We start from the raw sequence: 6,193 nt of genomic DNA, 5'->3' as shown, positions 1-6,193 counted from the left end.
GCAAGTGTCAAGCGCAGACCCACCCAGGAGGGTGGTGCTACCACAACGGAAGCGCCACTGCCTGAGATGGCCGTCGAGTTACTCCCGCGCCTCACTGCAATGCCAGGGGATGCCACAGTCTCGGGCCGGACTGCGTTAGTGCGCCCTAACGGTCCAGGGTCAGGTGTGGTGTGGGATACCACAGAAAAATGTGAGCATAGAGAGAGCGCCTCACGGTCATAGCTCCCGAGGGGGTTCCTGGTTAACAATGCCCAGTATACCCACTTCTCATCATCGGTCACTCTCTCTGTGTAAAGTGTGAAGAAAATGACATAAAAACTAGTAGTGGTATGTAAAGAAAATAACCAATACCAAAGTGCACCTTTATAAATAAAATATCAGTGCACATATAACCCCAAAACCAAGTGATAATGAATAAAGTACTGTGTTAAGTGCAACCAAAATTTAAAAAAGGTTAATGGTAAGGGTTGCTAGCTTTTTATCTTTATTCTGGTGCTGCAAGCCTTCCAGATTAAAAATGGATTTTCATATACCATACAAGTTCAAAGTGCTGACATGTTTCATTGCTATTCATTCAGCAATTTCATCAGGGCAGTCTGGGGTTCTTAATCATCACACCTATATGTATGTCTCGGACCTGTATCAAGGAATAAAACAGAACACAGAGGTAAAGTCATAAACACCCTCACCAGGGGCTATCTAAGGGTGGTCACTCACACATAACTCATAGATATAAAGGCCATGAGATTACCTTATAATTGCCACATCCAGACGTACCGGCAACCATACATAGGACCCAGTGTCAGCTGATCACGTGCCTTTTGGTACCTTGGTAAAACTCAAGCCTGTTAAGAAAGTAAGTGCATACAAGGAAAAACAATTATGTGTGAGCCACAAAGGTACAGATCTTAGTTCACCACTCACAACCATATATTTCACAAAGGGCATCCAATTGATCACAAAGGATACACCTAGCGCCATACAATGATGGTATGGCTCAGTTCCAAACTCTATCTACACCCACTGCGATATGCTCATTTGCAGTAGCCTTTTGTACCCATTATATTCCTCTAGCAGGGCAAAGTAGCGAGCGCGTCATGTCTTCAAAAAAGCTGGCCGAACTTCAAAATGCGCATACAGCGTAAAAGATATCCATACGCACTTGCCTTCTGTACCCATTATATTTCTCTAACAGGGCAAGGTAGCGAGCGCGTTATGTCTACAAGCAAGCTGGCCGAACTTCAAAAACATGCATACAGCAAAGCGGGTGACATTGAACCAACATGTAAATCCCTTACTATTGCCGTGTCCCTCCGGCGCTTCCGACGGTCCTGCACCATGCTGTCGTCTCAATGCGGAAATACAAACAAATCCAAAGCCACGCCCTCAACGTGACGCAGCACGTCGCGTCCCAGGTGACTGCAGCTGCTATCTTAAATAGGGATGCATATCGTCTAATAAGCGAATTTCACATCCTTTCCACAGCAATAACAGAGAAAAGGCTCGATGAGTGGGTTTAAAAAAAAAAATAAAAAAATAATAGAAACAACAAAATTGTATTCATTGGGAGTTTCACAGAAAATATTAAAAATGGAACTTATCCACACGCTGTTAAAACCGGAAAGTTCAAAAGCACTGAAAGTGCTTATGCTGTTCCCGCAAGCACCAAGTTGTAAGATTGTTAAATACACAGTGTATGTATATGTATATGTATCTCGTGAAGTATACGTTGTTCAAATACTGCGAGAGTTAGGTGGACAGAAAGTGGAGGGGCGATGTAGGTTGGTGTCAAAAAGGGACAAAGGTGATTTCTCTTTATCAGCAAAGAATTTATGCAGCTTGATCTTACGCATCATTTCGGACACTTCCGTCCTACAAAGAAAGGCGTCATGCTTAGGAGTGGGAACAAAGCCCAGACCCTTGTTTAATACCTTTCGCTTAGTCGGGGTCAATTCATATGAGGACAGGTTTTTCTCTGTAATTGCTGTGGAAAGGATGTGAATTTCGCTTATTAGACGATATGCATCTCGATTTAAGTGGCCGCTGCAGTCACCGGGGACGCGACGTATTGAGACGGCAGCATGGTGCAGGACTGTCGGAAGCGCCGGAGGGACGTGGCAATAGTAAGGGATTTACATGTTGGCTCAATGGCACCGGCATTCCGTTAGAGAAATATAATGGGTACAGAAGGCAAGTGCGTATGGATATCTTTTACGCTGAATGCACGTTTTGAAGTTCGGCCAGCTTTTTTGAAGACATGACGCGCTCGCTACTTTGCCCTGCTAGAAGAATATAATGGGTACAGAAGGCTAGTGCGAATGGACATCTTTTACGCTGAGCATATCGCAGTGGGTGTAGATAGAGTTTGGAACTAAGCCATACCATCATTGTATGGCGCTAGGTGTATACTTTTTTTTTTTTTAAAACCTTTATTGAAAAAGACATGAAAATACAATAGCAAAGATACAGCCAATTTGGGTCGGCTGACAATGATTCCAAAGCACAGCAGGATGAAAAAGTACACAGCCCTTCAGCCGACAACCCTAGGGCCCGGCGGCGAGTAACAAATCATGTCCAGCCATACGTAAATGTACAGGAGAATTAAGGTTTTGATTTTATCTTTTTGAAAAACAACCCCCCAACCAATAAACATAAGAAAACTACTGCAAGGGCTAAACAAAAAGGAAACGATCTTGGTGAATCCTTCTGGAGAGGGGTACCGTATCTGCGACTATACATAATCACCTAGAAGAATGTATGGGAGGGGAAGAGAGAGGGAACAAGTAGTAGGCAACAGTACGTAAACAAAACCTGGACAAGAGGGAACGTCATGCTAAGGGGACTGTAACCGCTCCGGTGGAGGCTCAAAAGGAGGGGTACAGATCTCACCACGGTATTGATTCCACTGGCTCCATATCTTTCCCCATGTCTTGGGTCTGCCCCTGGCAATATATACTGTTTTTTCGCGGAACATGCACCAGTCCATGTTCCTAGACCAGGCCGACAGACTCGGTGGCTTCACCGACCCCCACAATTGCGCAATGTCACGCTTAGCGTTCATGTTACCCAAGGTGGCCTACCGCGTTTGGGCCACATTATAGTCATTGGGCTCCCATACATTTAACAGACATCTCCGGGCCTCAGGCAGAAGCGAGACACTCGTTACCTCAGACATGACACTATGCACACGAGTCCAAAAGGATGCAACCGCAGGACATTCCCATATAATATGAAGGAATATACCCACCATACCACAGCCACGCTTACACAAAGCATCCGAAACAAACCCCATCCGCAACAATCGAGGACCCATCATGTACACTCGGTGTAAGATTTTTAGTTGCACCAATCTCAGGCGAGCCGAGATCGCCACCTCCTTTGGAGAGGATATCGCCGCCTGCCAGTCCTCATCGTCAAGCTCCAGTCCATCGCCGGTCCAAGACATGCGAAGCTGTAAAAAAAGGTCCGCTCAGTGGTTTATCAATTTTTTATATATGAGCGAAATCGTACTGTTCGGGATGTGCCCATCAAGTACTCTGTCCTCCAGGGGCGAGGAGTCCGGAACGGGCGTCCCGGGCACCATAACAGAGGAAAGGGCGTGTCGAACTTGCAGGTATCGAAAGTATTTGCGAGGGCCGAGCTTAAATTCTAGTTGCAGCTCCTCAAAGGATTTAATCTCGTCCTTTCGCAAAAGATCACCCACCGCACTGATTCTGATAAGGTCCCATTTGTCGAACCCCTTAGTCGTCCACAGCTTACCCAACTTCTCAGAAGCATAGAGTGGAGTCGCCCGAGTAAGGGAATCCGACCAACCAGTGGCAGAGGTTGCATTGTACCATACCCGAACCGTGACCTTCGTAGGCCCGGTTAATTCCCCGTCCGACCGTTTCGAATAAAGTGCCCTATTATGATCACCGCCCGGAAGCAACCATTTATCCATCGCAAGGGCCGGGTTAGCAGCCGGACCGTACATCGCATGGTTAACTGGGCTCAGTTGGGAGGCCCAGTAATACCGTCGGATATCCAGTAGCGCAATTCCGCCATCGTACCATGGCAGCATTAGCTTAGCCAAGGCAATCCGGGGATGACCGGCCCACACCAGTTTCCTTTGTAGGCCTTCTATCTCATGAAAATAGCTGGAGGGCACTAGATCTAAAGTGTTCTGGAGAGCATACAAAAATCTGGGAAGGGACATCATCTTGAATAAGGCTGCCCTACCCACCAGGGGCAGAGGCAGCCCGCTCCACGCCTTCACGTCCGCTCTTAACCGAGCGAGTGGGGGAGTAAATTGAGTCGTATCTAGCAGTCGAGTCACGTGAACTATGGATGCCTAAATACTTAAATCCGGTGGACGAGATTTGTATCGGACAGTTACGTGGTACAAGTGGGACATCATCCGTGAGCGAGTACACACAGGACTTGGCCCAATTAATGACCAGTCCCGAGTTCCTGCCAAAGGAGCTAAGGACGTCAAATAGTACTCCCAAGGATTTCCGAGGGGAGGTAAGGTAAAGAAGAATGTCATCCGCATAGAGTGAAATGCGATCTTCAAAACCGGGGGCCCACCTAATGCCCTTAAGGGATGGCTCCCATCACAACCAGGCCGCCAAGGGCTCACGAGCCAGAGCAAAGAGCAGCGGAGAAAGGGGACATCCCTGCTGCGTACCTTGACCCAGAGCAAAGGTAGCCAACACTCTACCGTTAACGACCACCTGGGCCAAGGGCTCCTCATACAACAGACGGACCCAGCCAATGAACACGGGTCCAAAGCCAAACTTAGCCAGAGCCGCCCATAAGTATGGCCATTCCACAGTGTCAAACGCCATGGTGGCATCTAAAGAAACTAAAATGGCCGGTTCACGCAACGTATCCGCCCTCGCCAGCACGCCATGAAGGCGACGCAAATTCAGCACGGTGTTACGGGCAGGAATAAAGCCAGATTGGTCCGGGTGCACCAGATCCCCTATCACAGTTATCAGTTGGTTAGCCAATATTTTCGCCAAAACCTTAGGTTCGACATTTAGGAGCGAAATAGGTCTATACGAAGTACAGAATTCACGTGGTTTACCCTCCTTAGGGATCACCACAATAGAAGCAAGTCGTTGATCACGAGGAAGCTGGCCTCTCTCTCTAGATTCCAAAAACATTGAGCGAAGATACGACGCCATTTTGTCCGGACACAACTTGTACTGCTCGATGGGCAGGCTGTTTGGTCCCGTAGCCTTAACCGAGCGGATGGAGCGAATAGCGAGCGCTACTTCATCAGTGGAAAAATCCGCCTCCATTAGCTCTCTATCAGAGTCAGACAAACAAGGCAAGGCGATATCCCGAAGCAAAAGACGGGAGTCCTCCTCTGGCCGGTCCGAGACCGGCGCATACACCGTACGAAAGTGAGAGGCAAACTCCTCCACTATCTCCAGTGGGTCCGTCACACGTACCCCATCCACTCGCTCGATCACAGGCACCACACGATTCAATCTCTCCCGTTTGTCCAACCACGCTATCAACTTCCCGGCTTTATCGCCCACATCATACAGACGGCCCATTTGCTCCCGACTCATAGCTTCCGCTGCATTTGTGACCAAGGCCTTATAATCAGACTGTTTTAACTGCAGAACATGCAATTTCTCTCGTGTGACTCCAGTTTCAAGATCTCTCTCTAGAGTTACCACCTCGGACTCAAGCCGCTCAACCTCCTCATTGTGTCGATTCTTTGAGCTAGCGATAAGCGATAGCGCCTGTCCCCGTATCACAGACTTAAAAGCTTCCCAGAGGGGCACAGAGGACGACACAGATCCCACATTCTCAGCAAAGTAATGATCCACAGCTTTAATCAACCCCGCTCTAGTCTCCGGAACCCGGAGATGCCAGGGATTGAGTGGGGCGACCCGGGCCCCGGCATTCAAATGGAGATCAATATGGACCCACAGCGGGGAGTGGTCCAAATTGCCTCTAGGAAAATGTCGGGCCTCTCGCACCGTCGTGGCCTGGGCAGCGGGCACAAGAAGATAGTCAAGCCTAGCCAAGCTCCCGTGTGCCCCGGAGTGAAAGGTATATTGGGCCTGTCCAGGGTGAAGCATCCGCCAACAATCCACCATACCAAACGTATCCAGAAACCCACTAAGACAGGACTGTGATTGTGTGAGAACCCTGGGAGGATGTCGATCCAGCGAGCCATCCAACATTGAGTTAA

This window comes from Lissotriton vulgaris, chromosome 10, assembly GCF_964263255.1.
Source record: "Lissotriton vulgaris chromosome 10, aLisVul1.2, whole genome shotgun sequence".
NCBI lineage: Eukaryota > Metazoa > Chordata > Amphibia > Caudata > Salamandridae > Lissotriton > Lissotriton vulgaris.
Note: the sequence above shows the minus strand (reverse complement) of the source record.